The sequence below is a fragment of the Saccopteryx leptura genome, chromosome 6 (assembly GCF_036850995.1).
Source record: "Saccopteryx leptura isolate mSacLep1 chromosome 6, mSacLep1_pri_phased_curated, whole genome shotgun sequence".
Lineage (NCBI taxonomy): Eukaryota > Metazoa > Chordata > Mammalia > Chiroptera > Emballonuridae > Saccopteryx > Saccopteryx leptura.
The window spans coordinates 134,405,039-134,430,188 of NC_089508.1; the positions used below are offsets into that span (position 1 = coordinate 134,405,039).

The window sequence follows — 25,150 nt, forward strand, 5'->3', positions numbered from 1 at the left end:
AAAAGTGGTCAAGCCCAGCTGCGGGGCGCCTGCAACCCAGCCTGCGGGGGAAGGGCCAGAGCCCCGGAAGGGGTGAAGACACACCCTTGAGCAAGGGTGCAGGAGAGGAGCCTTGCCCTGCTTGTGGAACCAAGGCTTGTGGCCTGACACAGGAGCTAGCTCCTCCTGTGGGGGTGGAGCAAAAGCCCAGAACAGGCGGAGTCCTGCAGCTGAACAAAGGTGCTCACCCCTGACCTCAGGGCTGAGCATAACCCCACTCATGGGGGTTTGTACACCTGAGCATGTGATCACAGCTCCTCCCATGAAGGAGAGGCGAAAACTACAGCAATAGCCCCAGTGGGCTGGCACCGGCACTGTCCATACCCGAATGCCTTAGGCAGCAGCAGCAGAGGGGGTGGTGGGCCTGCAGACAGGCCATACCTAAGGAACACAGAGGCCACACCCAGTGGACTCCAGTGCCCAAAACCTTCTTTTACACAGACAAAATGAGAAGGCAGAGAAATGCAACACAAATGAATCAAGAGAAATCCCCAGAAAAGGACCTGAATAAACCAGAAATAACCAAATTACCAGATGCAGAGTTTAAAATTAATGATTGTTAGGATGCTCAGAGATCTTAGAACAACAATAGATGGTCATTACGAACACCTAAATAAAGAGATAGCAAATATAAAAAGGGACATTGAAATAAAAAAGAATCAGTCAGAAATGACAAATACAATATCAGAACTGAAGAACCAATGGAAGGAATTAAAAGCAGGATGGATGAAGCTGAGAATCGAATCAGCGAATTAGAGGACAAGATAAATGAAGGCACAGAAGTGGAGCAGAAAAAAGAAAAGAGACTCAAAAAGTCTGAGGAAACTCTAAGAGAGCTCAGTGACAACATAAAGAGAAATAACATCCGCATCGTAGGGGTTCCTGAAGAAGAAAAGAGAGAACAAGGAATAGAGACATTGTTCAAACATATCATAGATGAAAATTGCCTAAATTAAGGCAGGAAAACATCTCACAAGTTCAAGAAGCACAGAGAACTCCATTAAAGAGAAACTCAAAGAAATTACACCAAGACACATCATAATTAAAATACCAAAGCTAAGTGATAAAGAGAAAATATGAAAAGCTGCTAGAGAAAAAAAGGCTATCACCTACAAAGGAGCCCCTATAAAGATGACTTCTGACTTCTCAACAGAAACACTTGAGGCCAGAAGGGAATGGCAAGAAATATTCAAAGTAATGCAGAACAAGAACCTACAACCAAGACTACTTTATCTAGCAAGGTTATCGTTTAAAATTGAAGGAGAAATAAAAAGCTTTCCAGACAAAAAAAAACTCAAGGATTTCACTACAATCAAACCAATGCTGCAAGAAATGCTAAGGGGCTTGTTGTAAACAGATCAAAGGGGAAAAAGAATATAGCAAAAGAGGAATACAGTTTTAAAGAATAAAATGGCAACAAAAAACTACATATCAATAATAACCTTAAATGTAAATGAATTAAATGATTCGATCAAAAGACATAGGGCAGCTGCATGGATAAAAAACAGGACCCATAAATATGCTATCTACAAGAGACACACCTTAAAACAAAAGATGCACATAGACTGAAGATAAAAGGATGAAAAAAAATATTTCATGCAAATGGAAATGAAAAAAAGCTGGGGTAGCAATACTTATATCAGACAAAATGGACTTTAAAACAAAGGCTATAGTAAGAGATAAAGAAGGTCACTACATAATGATAAAGGGAGAAATCCAACAGGAAGATATAACTTATAAATATATATGCACCTAATACAGGAGCATGTAAATATATATAGCAGACTTTGATGGATTTAAAGGGTGAGATCAACAGCAATACTATAATAGTAGGGGATTTTAATACCCCACTAACATCACTAGATAGATCCTCAAGAAAGAAAATTAACAAAGAAACAGCAGACTTAAAGGACACACTAGATCAACTTGATTTAATAGATATCTTCAGAACCATTCAACCTAACGCAGCAGAATATACATTCTTTTCAAGTGCTCATGGTACATTCTCTAGGATAGACCACATGTTAGGGCACAAAAGCGATCTCAACAAATTTAAGAAGATTAAAATAATATTGAGCACTTTCTCTGATCACAATGGCATGAAACTAGAAATCAACCACAACAGTAAAACTGATAAAACCTCATACACTTGAAAACTAAATAGCATGTTATTAAATAACAAATGGGTTAACAATGAGATCAAAGAAGAAATAAAAAAATTTCTAGAAACAAATGATAATGAGCATACATCAACCAAAATTTATGGAACACAGTAAAAGCAGTCCTGAGAGGGAAGTTTATAGCATTACAGGCATACCTCAAGAAGCTAGAAAAAGCTCAAATAAACAACTTGACCCTGCATCTAAAACAGAGGTCTCAAACTCGTGGCCCATGCGGCCCGCCGAACAATTTTGTGCGGCCCGCAGACTAATCCACGAACTACAGTTTCTGGTCGTTTTGTGACACTGAAAAGTGTTGCATAACAGTTGCCTTTTGTAGACCTAGTGCGGCCCGCTGAACGGCTGTGATCTTGCTCTGCGGCCCACATGCTGAGTTGAGTTTGAGACCCCTGATCTAAAAGAACTAGAAAATTGCTTCTCGGCCTTTTGGCTAAGATCATGTGTAAAAGAACTAGAAAAAGAACAGCAAGGAAAGCCCAGAGCTAGTAGAAAGAAGAAAATAATAAAGACCAGAGCAGAAATAAATGACATAGAGGCTAAAGAAACAATACAGAGGATCAATGAAACCAGGAGTTGGTTCTTTGAAAAGGTAAATAAGATCGATGAACCTTTAACCAGACTCACCAAGAAAAAAAGAGAGAGAGGACTCAAGTAAATAAAATTAGAAATGAGAGTGGAGAAATAACAACTGACACAACAGAAATACAAAATATTGTAAGAAAATACTATGGAGAACTGTATGCCAAAAAACTAGACAACCTAGATGAAATAGACAAATTCTTGAAACATATAATCTTCCAAAAATTAATCTGGAAGAATCAGAAATCCTAAACAGACCGATTACAACAAATGAGATTGAAACAGTTATCAAAAAAACTCCCAGAAAAGGAAAGTCCTGGGCCTGATGGCTTCACAAGTGAATTCTACCAAATATTCAAAGAAGAACTAACTCATATCCTTCTCAAGCTATTTCAAAAAATTCAAGAGGAAGGAAGACTTCCAAGCTCCTTTTATGAGGCGAGCATAATTCTGATTCCAAAACCAGGCAAACACAACAGAAAGGAAGAAAATTATAGGCCAATATTCCTGATGAATTTAGATGCAAAAATCCTCAACAAAATATTAGCAAACTGGATCCAGCAGTATATGAAAAACAATATACACCATGATCAAGTGGGATTTATTCTTGGGAGGCAAGGCTGGTACAATATTCACAAATTAATCAATGTGATTCATCACATAAACAAAAGGAAGGATAAAAACCACATGATAACTTCAATAGATGCAGGAAAAGTATTTGATAAAATCCAGCACCCATTCATGATCAAAACTCTCAGCAAAGTGGGAATACAGAGAACATACCTCAACATGATAAAGGCCATCTATGACAAACCCACAGCCAACATCATACTCAATGGGCAAAAATTAAAAGCAATACCCTTAAGATCAGGAACAAGGTGGGGTGCCCCCTTTCACCACTCTTATTCAACATAGCTCTGGAAGTCCTAGCCATAGCAATCAGACAAGAAAAAGAAATAAAAGGCATCCAAATTGTAAAAGAAGAAGTAAAACTATCATTATTTGCAGATGATATGATATTGTATAAAGAAAACCCTGAAGTCTCAGTCAAAAAACTACTGGACCTGATAAATGAATTCAACAAGGTGGCAGGATATGAAACTAATACTCAGAAATCAGAGGCATTTCTATACACTAAAAATGAACAGTCAGAAAGAGAAATTAAGGATGCAATCACCCTCACCAAAGCAACTAAAAAAATTAAGTACCTAGGAATAAATTTAACCAGGGAGATTAGAGACTTGTGCTTGGAAAATTATAAAACATTGATAAAAGAAATCAGGGACGATACAAAAAAGTGGAAGCATATACCGTGCTCATGGTTAGGAATAATAAACATCATTAAAATGTCTATATTACCTAAAGCAATTTATAAATTCAATGCAATGCCAATTAAAATACCAATAACTTACTTCAAAGATATAGAACACATATTCCAAAAATTTATATGGAACCAAAAGAGAACGTGAATAGCCTCAGCAATCTTGAAAAGGAAGAATAAAGTGGGAGGTATCACATTTCCGGATATCAAGTTATACTACAAGGCCATTGTACTCAAAACAGCCTGGTGCTGGCATAAGAGCAGGCATATAGATCAATGGAACACAACAGAGAACCCAGAAATAAACCCACACTTTTATGGACAACTGATATTTGACAAAGGAGGTAAGAGCATACAATGGAGTAAAGACAGCCTCTTCAACAAATGGTGTTGGGAAAATTGGACAGCTACCTGCAAAAAAATGAAACTAGACCACCAACTTACACCATTCACAGAAATAAACTCAAAATGGATAAAAGACTTAAATGTAAGCCATAAAACCATAGCATCTTAGAAGAAAACATAGGCAGTACGCTCTCTGACATCTCTCACAGCAATATATTTGCCGATTTATCTCCATGGGCAGGTGAAATAAAAGACAGGATAAACAAATGGGACTATATCAAACTAAAAAGCTTTTGCACAGCTAAAGACAATAAGAACAAAACAAAAAGACAAACTACACAATGGGAGAACATATTTGACAATACGTCTGGTAAGGGGTTAATATCCAAAATTTATAAAGAACTTGTAAAACTCAATACCAGGAAGACAAACAATCCAATCAAAACATGGGCGAAAGAAATGAATAGACACTTCTCCAAAGAGGACATACAGATGGCCAATAGGCATATGAAAAAATGATCATCACTAATCATTAGAGAAATGCAAATTAAAACCACAATGAGATATCACCTCACACCAGTCAGAATGGCGCTCATCAATAAAACAACACAGAATAAGTGCTGGCGAGGTTGTGCAGAAAAGAGAACCCTCCTGCACTGCTGGTGGGAATGCAGACTGGTGCAGCCTCTGTGGAAAACAGTATGGAGATTACTCAAAAAATTAAAAATCAAACTTCCTTTTGACCCAGCTATACCACTTTTAGGAATATACCCCAAGAACACCATTGCACTGTTTCAAAAGAAGAAATGCACCCCCATGTTTATGGCAGCATTGTTCACAATAGCAAAGATCTGGAAACAGCCCAAGTGTCCATCAGTGGACGAGTGGATTAAAAAGCTTTGGTACATATATACTATGGAATACTACTTAGCCATAAGAAATGATGGCATCGGATCATTTACAACAACATGGATGGGCCTTGATAACATTATACTGAGTGAAATAAGTAAATTTAAAAACTAAGAACTGTATGATTCCATACATAGGTGGGACATAAAAATGAGACTCAGAGACATGGACAAGAGTGTGGTGGTTACGAGGTCGGGTGGAGGTGGGGGAGGGAGTTAGGGGAGGGGAGTGGCATGAAGAAAACCAGTTAGAAGGTGATGGAAGACAATTTGACTTTGTGTGCTGGGAATGCAGCATAACCAAATGTCAAAATAACCTGGAGATGTTCTCTCTGAACATATGTACCCTGATTTATCAATGTCACCCCATTAAAACTAATAAAAAAATGAATTAAAAACTGCAATAACTCACCCCTAGAAGAAAATTAAGATGAATAATTACTAGAGATATCAATAATTTTTAAAAAATACATAAATTTGACTAAATAAAATGTAAAAGTTTTTGGAGCCAAAACCATTTAAAATTTTTTTCTTTAATTATAGTTGGTATTCAATATTCAAAACACATTTTTTTTTAAAGTTAAACAAAAAAAGAGAAACTAGAAAAGAATATTTGAAACAGATTTACCAAAGGATATTTTATATGTAAGACATCTTAGAAATCACAATGGAAAAGATGAAATATACATGGTGAAGAGACATGAAAATGCACAACTTAATTAGGCATCAAAAATTTGCAAATTAAAATAAGATGCACTATTAGCATATCAGCTTGACAAAACATAATACAGTCATCCCCCTCCCTTATCTACAGTTTTACTTTTCAAGATTTCAGTTACCCACAGTAAACTGTGGTCTAAAAACACTAAAGGAGGACACCAGAGAAATGGTAGCATGAGAGATAGCCTTGATCTTGCCCCTTGAAACTTCTACAAATTGAACAGCTATAACTCAGAAAAGAAACCCCAACTGGGCTCCCAGGCTTGCCTGAAAGATCCACACATTGAATCAACTAAAGGTAGGCTCCAGGAGGCAAAAGACAAGGATGCAACCCTGCTGCCGAGCACTCGCAGCACAGTGGAGCTCCAGAGCAGGGAGAAATCTGGTGTGACTGTGTCTTCATCCACCCGGAGGAGCAGAGATGGAGGCAGACACTCTAAGAAGTGCTAAACCAAAGCAATGGCTAAGTGCAGGGACAGGGCAGAAGATGAAACTCTGGGACACTACCTGTGCTTCTGTAGTCTGCCCACAGCTGCCACATGGGACAGAGAAAGAGAAATACAAAGTGTACCCTGCCAACCTCCCAGATCCCACTTCCCTCCCTTCACAGAATACAGAGAGTAATAGTGGCATACTTCAGAACTAACTCTGCAGAACCACTGTTTCTCCTGAAAAACAAGTGTACTCTCTGTCTGGTCCCTAGTTTGTTAGGATACGGGGAAGAACACGCAGAGGCCCAAGATCGCCACTGCTGGGAGGAAACACAAAAGAAGGAGAAGAAAGCCCTCACAGCCTGACCCACCTTCATCATTGCAGCTTCATCATTGCCAGCAGAAGTCAGCCTGGGGATTTTTACACAGTTAAAATTTGTAATCCAGCACCACCTACTGAAAAATAATAGAAAACCTCTTGCAAGTGCAATACCATGCTCAAGTGCCTTCTAGGTAGGGAAAGGGTTCTTCCAATATCATCATGAACAACTAAGAAAGAGACACAGTTCAGAAAGAAAATGGAAAATCTCCAGAAAGCAATAGCAGCCACATGGAAACTTTGAAGTTAAATAACAGATGATTCAAAATTGAGGTTCTGAAAGTACTCAACAAAATGCAAGAAAACACAGACAATTTAATGCACTCAGAAAACAAATTAACAAAAACAACAACAAGTATCCCACCAAAGAGATTAAAATTTTTAAAAAGAACCAGACAAATTCTGGAATGAAGAACTCAATAAGTGAACTGAAAAAATGAACTAACAAGTTTAGCTAATAAAAATGGCCTGATAGAGGATAAAATCAGTGACATTGAAGACAGACAACTAGAGATGATGTAGAGCAACGGTTCTCAACCTGTGGATTTTGGTCGTTTGACCCCCACCGGGGTCGCGACCCACAGGTTGAGAACCGCTGATGTAGAGAGAAGAAAAGAAAGACTCAAGAATTTTTAAAAATGACAGAACTTTATGACAATTGTCATGACATGGGTCTGTGTATAGAAAACCCTAAAGACTTCACAAAAAAACTTTTAGAAACAATAAGCAAATACAGTAAAGTTGCAGGTTACATTATCAATATAAAAAAGTTTACTGCTTTCTTATATACCAATAATAAAATCTCAGAAAATGAATTTTTTTTTTTTTTTACAGAAACAGAGGGAGAGTCAGAGAGAGGGATAGATAGGGACAGACAGACACGAACAGAGAGAGATGAGAAGCATCCCAATCATTAGTTTTTCATTGCACGTTGCAACACCTTAGTTGTTCATTGATTGCTTTCTCATATGTGCCTTGACTGCAGGCCTTCAGCAGACCGAGTAACCCCTTGCTTGAGCCAGCGACCTTGGGTCCAAGCTGATGAGCTTTGCTTAAACCAGGTGAGCATGCACTCAAGCTGGCGACCTCAGGGTCTCAAACCTGGGTCCTCTGCATCCCGGTCCAACGCTCTATCCACTGCGCCACTGCTGGTCAGGCAGAAAATGAATTTTTTTAAAAAATTCCTTTTACAATTACAACAAAAAAATAAAATACCTAGAAATCAACAAAGGAAAGGAAGGGCCTTTATACTGAAAACTACAAAACATTGTTCAAAGAAATTGAAAAAAGCTCAATGAAATGGAAGGATATTCCATGTTTGTGGATTGGAAAAATCACTGTAATTAAAGTAGCCATATCGCCCAAAGCAATATACAAATAAAATACAATCCCCATTAAAATCCCAATGTCACTTTTTAAAGAAATAGAGCAAAAAATCACCAGATTTGTATAGAACCATAAAAGGCCCTGAGAGATACCACCTCACACCTGTTAGATTGGCAAAACAGGTAATAACAAGTGTTGGAGAGGCTGTGGAGAAAAAAGAACCCTCATTCACTGCTGGTGGGAATGTAAACTGGTTCAGCCACTCTGGAAGACTGAATGACAGTCCCTCAAAAAATTAAGAATAGAGCTATCATATGACCCAATAATCTCTCTACTGTGTATCTATCTAAAGAACTCAAAAACATTGGTATGTTCAGACACATGTATGTTCATTGCAGCATTGTTCACAGTGGCCAAGACATGAAAACAACCAAAGTGTCCCTTAATAGAAGACTGTATAAAGAAGAGGTGGTACATATATACTATGGAATACTATTCAGCCACAAGAAATGATGACATATCCTCATTTATGACAATATAGCTGGACCTTGAGAATATTATGCTAGGTGAAATAAGTAAATCGGAAAAAGCTAAGAACTATATAATTTTACACATACATGGGATATATAAGACTGAGACTCATGGATATAGATAAAAGTGAAGTGATTACCAGAGGGAGGGGTGGGGGAGGGTAGTAAAGAGAGCCAAATATACAGTGGTGGACAATGATTTGACTTTGGGTGATGGGCACACACAATGAATAGTTCAAACACTATCAAAGATGCTTACCTGAAATATATGTGCTCTTGTGGCTCAATGTCACCCCATTAAATTTAATTTCTAAATTAAAAAGAAAAAACATTAAAAGAAAAATCCAGAAATAAATAAATCATAAGCTTTAAATTGCACATCATTCTGAGTAACGTGATGAAATGTTTTGCCATCTGCTCTGTCCTGCCTTGGGCATGACTCATCTCTTTGTTCAGTGTCTCCACAATATATAGGCCACCTGTCTGTTAGTCATTTAGTAGCCAGCTGGGTTATCAGATCAACTGTCATGGTATCACATTGCTTGTCCACAAGTGATCCTTATTTTACTTCATAATGGCCCTAAAGTGCAAAAGTAGTGATGATAGCAATTCAGACATGTCAAAGAGAAACCATAAAATGCTTTCTTTAAATGAAAAGTGTGTATGTATACAAAGAAGCATAGTATATGTAGGGTTAAGTACTATGCTGGGTTGTGGGTATCCACTGGGAGTCTTGGAGTATATCCCCTGATGATAAGGGGGTGGCTACTGTACCCATTGCCAATAAGGATATGAGGAAAGTCACTTACCTTCACTGATCCTCAGCTACCTCACCTGCAAAATGAAAATACCTCCCAGGGAGGCAATGAGATTCAATGGGACCTTGCACATAGTACGTGCTTAGGAATACTTAGTATCATAATCACTATTATGTTCAAACTTCAGTCTCTCCAGTGTGAAGTTGCTGGTCTGTACCTCTGTTCTGTAGTTGACACAACATAGGTTCTCAACAAGCATTTGTTGGATAAAAAAATCCTTGAATTAATAGAGTTATATGCCTGAGGACTCTTCCTTCCTTCCTTCTATGAACATTTTTTCAAATACTTAACCCTTTGAGTAGTACAAACATTCATGTATGTCCTCACTCAAAGGGTTAACAAAAAACTTACTACTCAAAGGGTTAATAATATTAATGAATAACATTTGAGCAAATGTGCACCTGACACTGTATTTTAAGCACTTTAATGGGTTTACTCTGAATTAACAATTATTATCATACTCATTTTTTAGATCAGAAGAAGGAAGCAGAGGTGTTTAATGAGTTGTCCACATGGGGATAAGCAGTAGAGTTTGGGACTTGGTGGAAATAGACTAGACAGTTCCCTGATTGCACAAAACTTCCATTCCAGCTGGGGAGAAAGAGAGAATAAGCCCAGTCACAATGAATAAACTCAAAGTGTCACAAATGGAATAAAGAAAATAGAGTTGAGTAATGTAATAGTGAGTGATGGAGTGGAATGTTTCAACCTTAAAAGGACAGTAACATTTTACCTAAGACCTGGAGAATGAGAAGGGGATAACCATGAAGATCTGGGAGGAAAGAGAGCACTAGACTGAAGTAATAGCAAGTGCAAAGGCCCTGAGGCTAGAGAGAGGTCTGTCTGAACAAAAAGGCAGTCTACGTGGTTGGAGGGCATTAAACAGGAGAAGAGGGGTCTAATAAGTGGGGAGGAAGATATAAAATGGTGTTTATAGTATCTTAGCCCCAGAGCTGGCACACACTCAATAAGTGTGACAGTAGTCATGACTGCATTCAAAGAAGTGAGAGCCGCTTTTGCTATCTTGGAGGATAAACTTTGGGGAAGTTCCTGGCCTTCTGTTGTGGCCACAGAACAAATGTTGACTGTAAGAACTTCTCCAGGACCTGGCTCAGGAAGACCCTCCTTAAAAATACCCTGACAAGTCAATGGGCAAGTCACCCTTCCTCAGGTCCTGAAACAGCCACACTCACATGCTAAGAACCCCCTGGAGATTCAACACCGTATTGCTACTTTCCCAAGAAACTTCTGTCAGATGTCAGCCACTCCTTTTTTTATTTTTAAACAATAGCTACACTCAGGAAAGGAACAACCAAATAAAGAAACTTTGTTCAGAACTTATCTTTATTCCAAAAAACTGTAGGGATCACTATATTTAACACACAGTGGCTGCTGCCCCATGCAGGCTTCTTAAGAAGCCAAAGCCATTGACATTTTAGTGATGTTTCTGCTGACCCAGGAGAGAAAACTTTGAATCTTGGCATTTGAACTGAGCCCCCTTCCCTCCAGTGGGAGGCACATGAGCCCTGAGGCCCTGGTCATGAACCTGGGGAAGCAATATACTGCTTGATCTGAAAACATGGATGCAATTCTTTATAAGTCTATTAGGAAATGCAGCATACTGCTCCAGCCCCTGACTCTGGGCCAGCCCCTGACTCTGGGCCAGCTGTATGACTTTATATCTATCAATAGATGTGACCCTATAGATTTGGCTATATTATCTAACATTCCACAAGCAGGAGTGGAGAGTTCCTGTTGCTCCATAATTTTGTCAACTCTTGGTGTCCTTGGGTTATTTTCCTTTGACCATCTGGTAAGTGTGAAGTGATATCTCATGGTGGTCCTTATTCACATTTTCCTCGTTTGCATCTTTTCATAGACTCACCGGCTATACAGGTGTTCTTTTGTCCTGGAGCATCTGTCAAATCTTTTGCACCTGAAATACTTCTGATGAGTCTAAACTCAGACTGCTTTTCAGGATTCTGTCTGCCTTCCTTCATGTTCTTATGGGAGAGTTTCTTAGCCTGGGCACTGCTGACTTTGGGGTTGGACCACTCTTTGCCATGGGGACTGCTGAGTGCCTTGTATGATATTGAGCAGCATCTCTGGCCTTTACCCACTACATGACAGTAGCACCTGCCTGCCACTCCTCCCCTGCAGACATGACAACCAGAAACCTCCAGACCAGACATTAAGAAATGTACCCTGGGGGGACAAAACTACCGCCCCCCCAGTTGAAAACCAGTGGCTTAGAATCACCCACCCTTTAGGTGGATCTTGCCTTCTGAGTCTCCCGAGTTAGGAAATGAAGACACTGTTGACCCTGCCCGCAAGGTACTTATGCTTTCTGAATGTGTCATCCAGATGCACACTGGTTATCTGACAGGTTGCACCTATTTTGTTATTAGCATCCTGTTTCATGTCTGGACTCAACAGTAAGGCCATGAAGCTGGATCCTTTTAGCAGAACCTGCCCCTGAACATCCCAGCATGAGTGGCTCTAGCTCCTGCCCCTAGAAGCCAGGAGCCCTTTCCAAGAATACTGCTCCTATGTCAGACAGTTGAGGTTTTCACCATGGTAACTGGTAGGAGGCCCGGAAGCTGCTAGGAAGAATTCCTTCCACTGCATCCTCATTCTTTGAAGGAGCGTTTAGCTTGGAGGAAGGCCAGGGCGGCTCAGGACCAATGCTGGGGGAGAGAGGGAAATGGAGTTGGCCAGGCTCTTCTCTGAGTCTGAAATCAGAAAGTGCCAATTTCAGAAATCCCTGGGTTGAAACTCGGACATTCCCTTGTGGGTATACGTGCAGGCATGTTGGAGGCACACGTGTATCTGTGTGGGCACATGCACAAGCATGCCCAAGCTCACGTTTGCACATCAGTAGGCACACAGACAAGGATACAGGCAGCTTCTTGGTTACAAATGAGTTAGGTTCTGTAGGTTTGAAAATATTTAAGTATTTATATACACAGAAAGTTAAAAATAAATACTATGTTAAAACAAACATCTGTCTAAGTTGCATTTAATAAGTAAATGTACCTGTTTACTCTTACATACAAATTCAACTTAAGAACAAACCTGGCCCTGGCCGGTTTGCTCAGTGGTAGAGGTCGGCCCAGCATGTGAATGGCCTGAGTTAGGTTCCCAGTCAGGGCACACAGTAGAAGTGACCATCTGCTTCTCTACCCTTCCCTATCTTGCTTTTCCTTGCTTCTCTCTCTCTCTCTCTCTCTCTCTCTCTCTCTCTCTCATCTAATCCCCTCCTGCAGCCATGGCTCAATTGGAGTGAGTTGGCCTCAGGCGCTGAGGATGGCTCCATGGCCTCTGCCTCAGGCACTAAAAAATGGCTCCCCTCGCAATGGAGCAAGGGCCCCAGATGGGCAGAGGATCACCCCCTAGTAGGCTTGCCAGGTGGATCCCAGTGAGGATGCATGTGGGAGTCTGCCTCTGCCTCCCCTCCTTTCATTGAATTAAATATCAATAAATAAACAAACCTATAGACCCTATCTCATTTGTAACCTGGATACTGCCTGTACACTCAAATAGACACATGAAAATACATACAAAGACATGCTCAGGTGAATCTGGATGCCCATGTGGCCACACATTTGCAGATGTGCTCCAATATACCCACATGGGCAGGCTCAGGTATGAGCGTGTGTCCATCAGGCAGATAGGCACAGATTCTTATGTGCACGGGTGTGCCTGTGTGAGATGGCATGCAGAGATGTGCTTGGGACACACAGAGACTAGTGTGGGCATTCACCCTTAGACAGCCTCAGGCACACACAGAGACACGTTTAGTACATAAGAGCATACATGTGACACACACGCAGACATGTTCAGACTCACACACAGACGGAGAGGTAGCCACATCCTCATTGCTCAGGCCACTTCATGTCAGCAAATATCCATTGAGCCCTTGTGTAGACACAAGTTCTGTGCTGGGCTCTGGGGATTTGGAGGGTGCTAATCTTGCCCTACAGGAGCCCACAGACAGGAGGGGCCAATGCCTCAGACTCAGCCACCTGCCAACACAACCCACATGGGAAAAGGAGCCCAGCTGGCACACGTGTTCCAAGATATTCACAGGGTTGACGGGGTGGGGGCAGGGCATGGGGAGAGACAGCATGCCGTAGAAGGTGCTGGAGCAGAGAATGGATCAAGGAGAAGGAGCCAGCCGTGGGGAGATAGAAACAGGGGACTCCTCCTGGACTGATGCTGTCGCTGCAGTTACAGTTCAAATGAATAAATGAAGGAACCCCAGAGGCAGGCACAGGCCCAGAGCCACATGTCCACATATGTCCAGATGACCCAAACACACATCCTCAAGTCCCCTACCACAAACGTGGGCTTCCTGACCCCTAAGTCCATGAGAGCACAGGACGAGAGGTCCCCATGACTGAGATGCTCTGCCCTTCTTCTGGGGTTCCCAGACGCCCTGGAACCCCACTCTCACCGCCAAAGGAAAGGAAGAGCACCTGCCCAAGGCATCATCTATCTGCCTTTGGGTCAGCTGCTGAGGTAGGGCACCTTCTTCCAGCCTTCTCCCTTCTAGGGTGACAGAGGAGCTGCTAGAAAAGTCCAGGAACAGAAAACACAAATGGACAAATGGTGGAAAGCAGGCAGGGATGATACACCCATGAACTGGTAGGAACTGGAACTGTGTGTTCAAACGCTAATGTTTTATAATCCATTCATTTTCTACCGCTCATGTTCATGGTTGCAGGTGGCTGGAGCCTCAACCTGGGCTTGTCCACTAGGGAACCAGGCTGAGAGCCAGAAGGCATCCTCACTCCCTCTCCTTTATGTCTACACAAAACCCAGCTCATTCTGCTTACCAAATCCCCTTCAAAGTCACACACTTCTCTACCTCCCATGCATGGGCCCACCACCTTCCTTCCCAGGTAATAGCACTTCCCACAACCAGCCTCCTAGCCTCCAAGATTGCAACCCGTATCCATTCTCCCACCATCTTTCTAAAACTAAGCCCAGAACTTGACACCACTCCTCACTGCATAATGTTTCCCATGGCTCCCCATTGCCCTTAGACTCTCTCCAAACCCACATCCTCAGACCCAGCACACATTGGCCTCTGTATCTAGCTTCCTTCAGTATGGCCTCCTTCCCTCATGGCTCTCCTTGCTATAGGGGAGTTTCTTTTGGTCCCCACTGAAGCCCTGTATTGTCACAGGGTCTCCCAGCCTCGCTCACCCTTTAGATGTCCGCTGGTCATCACTTCCTGAGGAAGCCTTCTTGGACTTCGAAGTCCAAGTTCACCTGGGATCCCACTATAGCACATGCCATATTGCTTTTTATTTGTGGCCTTGAGCTCGGCAAGGGCCTCCCACACTTAGCAGTGTCTGGTCCAATATAAATGGTCAACATAAAACATGTGCTGTCCTGTGGGGAAGGTGGGTTTCATCTGACTGTGACAGGCAAGGGCCACCCTGCTGCTGTCCTAACCACTGTTCCATGGTTAAGGGGGGTGGGTGGTTACCAGGCACTTACCAGTAGTCCTTCCTGGCTCATGATGAGGGTGAAGCTAGGTGATCCCCTCACTTAGAATTAGAATCCCAAAGCTGAGAGCCTGACTCTCCCAAGAAGGGAGTTTGGATGACCCTGATGCCAGGACTCTCACTATCTTTTGTTGTTGGTGTCCCTGATCAATAGAAGGCAGGGCTCAGCACCATCTTTCCCCAGCCAGACCCCACCTGACAGCTGAGGATGGCCCCTGCACGACCCAAGAAAAGCTCCAGAGGGAGTCTGGGCCAGAAGAAAATGCTCCAGGACTGGGCGGCTGAGTGTGGTGAGACAGTGCTGAAGGACAGCAATGCCTCAGTGTTCTCCAGGAAGGCTCAAGTCCTGAACTGGAGAATGTAGTGATGGGAAGGGGACTGTGGGGACATAGTGCTGTCCCTGATGTGATGTGTCTTCCATAGGTGCAGTGGAGGGCAGAAGCCATCCACTTCACCAGCCATATGAATTGAGGTCATTAGCAAAGGCAGGCAAGGTGAGCAATACAAGTGCGTGGAGGGCCCCCTGGACACAGCAGTGAATATAGCTGCACAGAGGCTGTCACTCTCAATGTGCCCTTCATTAGGTAGATGCTCTAAGGGTTTCTGTGCCCTGCATCTCCTGGGGGGCAGTGTGCCACAAGGTTTCATGTTACCGAGCCTTAGCTTCCTCATCTACAAAGTGAGGCCAATGCGATCTGCCTCCCAGAAGGGCTGTAAAGATTAAATGAGTTGAACTAAGCCCCATAGAAAGTGCTCAAACAGTGAAGACCCGGCTTTTTTTTTTTAAGTGAGAGGAGGGGAGATAGACTCCCACATGCACCCTGGCTGGGATCCACCCAGCGACCCCCTTCTGGGGCTGATGCTCTGCCCATCTGGGGCCTGTGATTGCAACTGAGCTATTTTTAGCACCTGAGGAGAAGGCTCTACAGAGCCATCCTCAGTGCCCAGGGACAACATGCTTGAATCAATTGAACCATGGCTGCAGGAGAGGAAGAGAGAGAGAAAAAGAGAAGGGGGAGAGGTAGGGGAGAAGAAGCAGATGGTGGCTTCCTCTGTGTGCCCCAACTGGGAATAAAATCTGGGACTTTCGCCTGACCTGTGGTGGCGCAGTGGATAGAGGATTGACCTGGAACACTGAGGTCGCTGGTTCAAAAACCCTGGGCTTGCCTGGTCAGGGCACATATGAGAGTTGATGTTTCCTGTTCCTCCTCCCTTCTCTCTCTCTCTTCCCTAAAATAAATAAATAAAATCTTAAATAAAAACAAAACAAAAAATCAAATCTAGGACTTTCACATGCCAGGTCAATGCTCTACCACTGAGCTGAGGACCTTGCTTTTATGATTCACAACCAGACCTGGTGGGAGCCACTTTGAGGCGCATCTTACAATTGGAAGTATGAGAAAACAATGCTGCACTTCTGTGAGCATCTTGGTATGGGAATGTTGTGTCCTTGGATTATATTAAGACGTGGTTTTCCTTTTTGAAACCTCTGAATTCCCCCGTGGTTCCTCTGGGGGTTCCACAGCAGGAGAAGGTTGGTTTCTCAGCAAGGCACGGGCAGAAGAACAGCCAGTCTCCCCAAGCTTGTATTCTTATCTGAAGTTAGGAAACTAGCCCCAGAGTCTCAAGGGTTACAACAAAAGGTCCCTGAATAGGATCCCTGTTGCCTAGTTGCCACAAATAGCAAATAAAAATATATTTTATCTGGCAACCCTGAATCCTCCAGGTATGCTGGAGACCCTCTCTTGACAGAATAAATAATGTCTCCTGCACAATTGTAAGTCTACTTTTTGTAATATGGGTAGATGTTATTTTGTTTTTGAAATGCAAATGGTTAGAGACATTAATGAACTGATCTTAGCTTTTCACCTATTTGCGCCATGCACACAAACACACGCAGAGTTTTGCAGTTGAAAGAAGACCAGAATACTATTCCAACAAAGGGAACTGCAAATACAAAGGCCCTGAGGCTGGAAAGCTATTGTCAGAGAAAGCTGCACAAAAGCCTGGCTGTTGCCCATAGTGTGCCAAATCCTGTTCCAGACCTTTCACCTGCATTGACTCACCTCAACCTATGACATGGGAGTAATTACCAAGGAGGGAACTGCAGCACAGACAGATGGAGTTATGCCCACAGAGCACCAATCACAGCAAATAATTGGCAGGATGAGGTAAACCCTGACCCCCACACTGTTAGCTCTGCTGACTCTGTACTTCCATTCTCCATTTAGGGATATGAAAAGACCCAAAGGCTAACATCCAAGTTTTCTGATGTTATAAAGTAACCCTAACACAAGGAGAGACAACTGCACACCAATGAGAATGACTAAAATTAAAAGATGACAACACTAAGTGCTGACAAGGGTGTGGCTGGTGTGAATGCAAAATGGTGTATTTTTCACACCATTTTAGAAGACAGTTGAAACATTTCTGATAGAGTTAAACATGGTATATTTACCATGTGACCCAGCAATGCCTTTCCTAGGTATTTTCCCAAAAGAAATGAAAATGTATGTTCACACAGAAACCGCCTCATAAATGTTTATAGTGGCGTTATTCATCATCGCCAACAACTAGATACAAGCTACCTGAGGTTCAATGGGCAAAAGGATAAACACACAGTGGTCTACCATACAATGGAACACTGCTCAGCAGGAAGAAGAACTCACCGATACATACAGCAATGCGGACGACTCACAAATGCTTCATGCTAAGTGGAAAAAGTCAGACTCAAATGGAGCTACAGGTCCATTTATACAATATTATGGAAAAGATAAAACTATAAGGACAGAGAAGTCAGGATTTCCAGGGGATAAGGAATGCCTACGGAAGGACACAAGGGACATAGAAGGGATATAGAACAGAATTGTTCTATATCTTGATTGTGATGGTGAATACATGACTGTATGGGCTAGTGAGAACTCATAGAACTATACAATCAAGGATTGAATTTTACTGTATATGAATCTTATCTCATTGTTTAAACATTGCAAGACGGAGGAGGCCTATACTGAGAGCATGAAACCCTACTGGGCCCCTTCCTCCTCCCATCTTATGTAAAATAGGATGGAAAATGCAATACAAACCTAAGAGAGTGAGCTTTGCTTTGAAATCAGATGACACAGAGCAGAGGCTCCCGAAGGGTGGCCTCAGCTGTGACCGTGTATGGTTTACACTTGTTAGAAAAGGAGTTTCTAGTTACACAATCAGTACCAGATCCTTTTCTCTGCATCTCCGTCAGCACAAGGTGTTATCACTATTTTAGGTCTCATTTTCCCCCAAGCAGTTGAGCACAACTATTTTAATTCTCTAAAATAAAATTTTCTTCAAGACTTATCTGTAGTTCAAAACTCATTTCAATGTGGTATTCCATCCATCACCCTTTTAAGAGACATAAAATTATGAAAGGATATCACCAGAAGCTGCCCAAACATTTCAGCTAAGGGTTAAGATAAAGTTAAGGATTTTTTCATGTGGAAATCCAAAAAGGACAATCAGAATGAAACAAGGTCCACATGGTCAAACCAATCTTGGTGAAGAAACTTAAAGGGAAGCCCAAGCTGGTGAGTGAGTGGGGAAGGCAAGGGAACAAGGTTCAAACAGAGAGCTGGAGGGAGTCCAATACGAATGCTGGCTCTGACCTTATCTAAGTAACACTCTTTTTTGTCATAGGTAACTCTAATAATAGTCCTGTTGTTGTAAAACCAGTCCAAATCAAAGAGAAGTCCCTCAGTGACTTGTTGGGTGTCGGTGGTAACTCATGTCCTCCCACACTAAGATGATCAGTTCTGGCGGGAAAGTTTCAACATGCCTGGATAGTGCAGTTGGTAGGATGCCAAAGGCTGGGTCATCCCAGTAATGCTTTGGTGGCTGAGATACCAGCTGGGAGGAGAATGGGCCTTACTACTCAACCAACTTCTTGCCTTGAAGGAGTGATGCAGATAGGAGACTGGTGGCCAGTCCAAGGAGGCAGAGCATTAGAAATGCTGACATGCAGGCTCAGAGTATTTGTGACTCACTGGTATCACTCACACCTCCTCCTGTTATTTCTTTGTGTAGGCAAAATCATCAGTGAGAGATTCTGAAATGTTTTCTACACATCATACCTCCACCTCTAAGGGTTTGCATTCTTCAACTTCTGCAATCTTTTCGTAATTTTTTTACTTCACTCTGTGCTTCATGTCTAGGATCACGAGATGGTCAGGTATCCACCCTGTGCCCTTGATCTCAAAACACACATTCGAATATGTAATAATCTTCAGTAGTAAAGGCAAACTTCCCCTTGATTGCATCCACCTTGGAATATACAATATGCCCAGCAGAATTTATTATGATCATGAGGTGGGTGAGCAGGCCACCAACACCCCCAGAGTGGTAGCTGATGTCAGTAGCGCCATCACCAGTAGGTCCTTGTGTTATCTCCTAATGGAGGCAGTTGTGGAAGTTAATAGGCAGATAGAAGTAGATGGCGAGCACCAAGCTGAGCAGGAGCAAAAGCAGCCACACTAACTGGCAAAGGCCATGCTGAGCTTGTGGGCCAGGCAAACCAGGCATGGAGCTGGCCCGTCCCATGCCAGAAGCGGCCTTTTTAGGTTTCTTGGTACTTTTTTTTGCATGTTTTATGAAAACTGCTGGAATACTTGTTAAATTTTAGAAAATATTAGAAATCATGGACAAATTAAACATGCAGAATTTCATACATTATCTAATCTTTTTAAGGGAGAGAGAGATAGGAAGAAAGAAAAGAGAGAGAGAGGCAGACAGAGAGGAAGGGAGAGTGATGAGAAGCATCAAATTGTAGTTGCAGCTCTTTAGTTGCTCATTGATTGCTTTCTCATATGTGCTTTGACTAGGGGGCTCCAGGCAAGCCAGTGACCCCATGCTCAAGTCAGCAACCATGGGCTCATATCTATATCATCCTCAAGCTGGTGAGCCAACAGTCAAGCCCAGATGAGCCTGTGCTCAAGTCGGCGACCTTAGGGTTTCGAACCTGGGTCCTCAACGTCCCAGGTCGATGCTCTATCCACTGCACCACCGCTGGTCAGACACATTTATCTGATTTTTATTACAATTTCAACTACAATAAGACAATAATCAAATACATGTTTTTACTCTTTTGTTTCTGTTGCTACTCTCTTGGGTATGAAATGACAGCTCACTGTTACTGAAATTCATGCTCTCTGGGCTTGTAGGACTATATTTTCATATATTCTCTTGTTCTTGATTCTGAGATGTGCCTGTTCATATCCTTTCTCAATTTTCTGTTTATGTTGTTTTCTTCTTCTCAATGTATAGAAACTCTATATATGAAGGTATTAACCCTTCACAGACAAAAAGATTGATCTTCACTTATTGGTTTTATTTATATTTCCCTAAAACTTTTGTTAGTTTATTTTTTTAATTTATTTATTTTGAGAGAGAGGGACAGACAGACAGGAAGCAAAGATATGAGAAGCATCAACTCATAATAGTGGCACTTTAGTTGTTATTGATTGCTTCTCATATTTGCCTTGACCAGGGGGCTCCAGCCGAGCCACTGATCCGTTGCTCAAATCAGTGACCTTGGACTTCAAGCCAGCGACCATGGAATCATGTCTATGATCTTGCACATAAGCCAGTGACCTCAGGGTTTCAAACCTGGGTCCTCAGCTTCTGAGGCCAATGCTCTATCCACTACACCATTGCCTGGTCAGGCAACTTTTGTTAGTTTATATATAATCAGTTATTTCTTCTTTCATTCATGGCTTAGAATTTTGTTTTTTGCTTTTCTTTTCAAAAAGGTATTCAACCCTTAGTTGTACAAGTAGCCTTGTGAATTCCTTCTACTATTTTTTTAATTTAATTTTTTTTTTTTTTTTACAGGGACAGAGAGAGAGTCAGATAGAGGGATAGGTAGGGATAGACAGACAGGAACGGAGAGAGATGAGAAGCATCAATCATCAGTTTTTCGTTGCGACACCGTAGTTGTTCATTGATTGCTTTCTCATATGTGCCATGACCGCGGGCCTTCAGCAGACTGAGTAACCCCCCGCTCGAGCCAATGACCTTGGGTTCATGCTAGTGAGCTTTTTGCTCAAGCCAGATGAGCCCGCGCTCAAGCTGGCAACCCGGGGGTCTTGAAACTGGGTCCTTCCGCTTCCCAGTCTGACGCTCTATCCACTGCGCCACCGCCTAGTCAGGCCCTTCTACTATTTTTAATAGTTTTGTTTTGTTTACACTTTATCTTTAGCACATGTGGAATTTTTTTTCTGTAACACAAAAATATTTCTTTTTTTTTTAAATAAATTTTTATTAATGGTAATGGGATGACATTAATAAATCAGGGTACATATATTCAAAGAAAACATGTCTAGGTTATTTTGTCATTAAATTATGTTGCATACCCCTCGCCCAAAGTCAGATTGTCCTCCGCCACCCTCTATCTAGTTCTCTGTGCCCCTCCCCCTCCCCTAACTCTCTCCCTCCCTCCCTCCCATGTCCTCCCTCCCCCCACCCCTGGTAACCACCACACTCTTGTCCATGTCTCTTAGTCTCGTTTTTATGTTCCACCAATGTATGGAATCATGTAGTTCTTGTTTTTTTCTGATTTACTTATTTCACTCCGTATAATGTTATCAAGATCCCACCATTTTGCTGTAAATGATCTGATGTCATCATTTCTTATGGCTGAGTAGTATTCCATAGTGTATATGTGCCACATCTTCTTTATCCAGTCTTCTATTGAAGGGCTTTTTGGTTGTTTCCATGTCTTGGCCACTGTGAACAGTGCTGCAATGAACATGGGGCTACATGTGTCTTTACGTATCAATGTTTCTGAGGTTTTGGGGTATATACCCAGTAGAGGGATTGCTGGGTCATAAGGTAGTTCTATTTGCAGTTTTTTGAGGAACCACCATACTTTCCTCCATAATGGTTGTACTACTTTACAGTCCCACCAACAGTGAATGAGAGTTCCCTTTTCTCCGCAGCCTCTCCAACATTTGCTATTACCCGTCTTGATGATAATAGCTAATCTAACAGGGGTGAGGTGGTATCTCATTGTAGTTTTGATTTGTATTTCTCTAATAACTAATGAAGCTGAGCATCTTTTCATATATCTGTTGGCCATTTGTATCTCTTCCTGGGAGAAGTGTCTGTTCATGTCCTCTTCCCATTTTTTTATTGGATTGTTTGTTTGTTTGTTGTTGAGTTTTATGAGTTCTTTGTAAATTTTGGATATTAGGCCCTTATCTGAGCTGTTGTTTGAAAATATCATTTCCCATTTAGTTGGCTGTCTGTTTATTTTGATATCAGTTTCTCTTGCTGAGCAAAAACTTTTTATTCTGATGTAGTCCCATTCATTTATCTTTGCCTTTACTTCTCTTGCCATTGGAGTCAAGTTCATAAAATGTTCTTTAAAACCCAGGTCCATGATTTTAGTACCTATGTCTTCTTCTATGTACTTTATTGTTTCAGGTCTTATATTTAGGTCTTTGATCCATTTTGAATTAATTTTAGTACAGGGGGAGAGACTGTAGTCCAGTTTCATTCTTTTGCATGTGGCTTTCCAGTTTTCCCAACACCATTTGTTGAAGAGGCTTTCTTTTCTCCATTGTGTGTTGTTGGCCCCTTTATCAAAGATTATTTGACCATATATATGTGGTTTTATTTCTGGGCTTTCTATTCTGTTCCATTGGTCTGAGTGTCTATTTTTCTGCCAATACCATGCTGTTTTGATTATCGTGGCCCTATAATATAGTTTAAAGTCAGGTATTGTAATGCCCCCAGCTTCATTTTTTTTCCTTAGGATTGTTTTGGCTATTCGGGGTTTTTTATAGTTCCATATAAATCTGATGATTTTTTGTTCCATTTCTTTAAAAAATCTCATAGGAATTTTGATGGGAATTGCATTAAATTTATATATTGCTTTGGGTAATATGGCCATTTTAATTATATTTATTCTTCCTATCCAAGAACAAGGAATATTTTTCCATCTCATTGTGTCTTTTTCTATTTCTCTTAATAATGCCTTGTAGTTTTCGTTATATAGGTCCTTTACATTCTTTGTTATGTTTATTCCTAGGTATTTTATTTTTTTTGTTGCAATCGTGAAGGGGATTATTTTTTTGAGTTCGTTTTCTAATATTTCATTGTTGGCATATAGAAAGGCTATGGACTTTTGTATGTTAATTTTGTATCCTGCGACCTTACTGTATTGGTTTATTGTTTCTAATAATCTTTTTGTGGAGTCCTTCGGGTTTTCGATGTATAGGATCATATCATCAGCAAAAAGTGATACCTTTACTTCTTCTTTTCCGATATGGATGCCTTTTATTTCTTTGTCTTGTCTGATTGCTCTGGCCAGAACTTCTAGCACCACGTTAAATAAGAGTGGAGAGAGTGGACAACCCTGTCTTGTTCCTGATTTAAGGTAGAAAGGCCTCAGTTTTATGCCGTTTAATATGATGTTGGCTGATGGTTTATCATATATGGCCTTTATCATGTTGAGATATTTTCCTTCTATACCCATTTTGTTGAGAGTCTTAAACATAAAATTGTGTTGTATTTTATCAAAAGCCTTTTCTGCATCTATTGATAAGATCATGTGGTTTTTGTTCTTTGTTTTGTTGATATGGTGTATTATGTTAACCGTTTTGCGTATGTTGAACCATCCTTGAGATTCTGGGATGAATCTCACTTGATCATGATGTAATATTTTTTTAATATGTTGTTGTATTCGGTTTGCCAGTATTTTGTTTAGTATTTTAGCATCTGTATTCATTAGAGATATTGGTCTGTAGTTTTCTTTCTTTGTGCCATCCTTGCCAGGTTTTGGTATGAGGGTTATGTTGGCCTCATAAAATGTGTTTGGAAGTATTGCTTCTTCTTCAATTTTTTGGAAGACTTTGAGTAGAATAGGAACCAAGTCTTCTTTGAATGTTTGATAGAATTCACTAGTATAACTGTCTGGGCCTGGACTTTTATTTTTGGGGAGGTTTTTAATAGTTTTTTCTATTTCCTCCCTGCTGATTGGTCTGTTTAGGCTTTCCGCTTCTTCATGACTCAGTCTAGGAAGGTTGTATTGTTCTAGGAATTTATCCATTTCTTCTAGATTGTTGTATTTGGTGGCATATAATTTTTCATAGTATTCTACAATAATTCTTTGTATATCTATGATGTCTGTGGTGATCTCTCCTCTTTCATTTTGGATTTTATTTATTTGAGTCCTGTGCCTTTTTTCCTTGGTGAGTCTTGCCAAGGGTTTGTCAATTTTGTTGATCTTTTCAAAGAACCAGCTCCTTGTTTTATTGATTTTTTCTATAGTTTTTCTGTTCTCTATTTCATTTATTTCTGCTCTGATTTTTATTATCTCCTTTCTTCGGCTGGTTTTGGGTTGTCTTTGTTCTTCTTTTTCTAGTTCCTTAAGGTGTGAAGTTAAGCGGTTTACTTCGGCTCTCTTTTGTTTGTTCATATAGGCCTGAAGTGATATGAACTTTCCTCTTATCACTGCTTTTGCTGCATCCCAGAGATTCTGATACATCGTATTTTCATTTTCATTTGTCTGTATATATCTTTTGATCTCTGTGCTTATTTCTTCTTTGACCCATTCATTTTTTAGAAGTATGTTGTTTAGTTTCCACATTTTTGTGGGTTTTTCCCCCTCTTTTTTGCAGTTGAATTCTAGTTTCAAGGCTTTATGATCAGAAAATATGCTTGGTACAATTTCAATTTTTCTAAATTTTCTGATATTGTCTTTGTGGCCCAACATATGGTCAATTCTTGAGAATGTTCCATGTACACTAGAGAAAAATGTATACTCTGTCGCTTTGGGATGAAGTGTCCTATAGATGTCTATCATATCCAGGTGTTCTAGTATTTCGTTTAAGGCCAATTACAACAAATGAGATTGAAACAGTTATCAAAAAACACCCAGAAGTCCTGGGCCTGATGGCTTCCCAAGTGATTTCTACCAAATATTCAAAGAAGAACTAACTCTTATCCTTCTCAAGTTATTTCAAAAAATTCAAGAGGAAGGAAGACTTCCAAGCTCCTTTTATGAGGCAAGCATAATTCTGATT

At 41.1% G+C, this 25,150-nt stretch overlaps 1 pseudogene; it reads right to left on the reverse strand.

Moving 5' to 3' along the window:
• The window catches only part of LOC136375986 (transmembrane emp24 domain-containing protein 10 pseudogene), a 103,730-nt pseudogene extending 84,084 nt beyond the window's left edge, over positions 1–19,646 (reverse strand).
• Between the last annotated feature and the right edge of the window lie 5,504 nt (positions 19,647–25,150).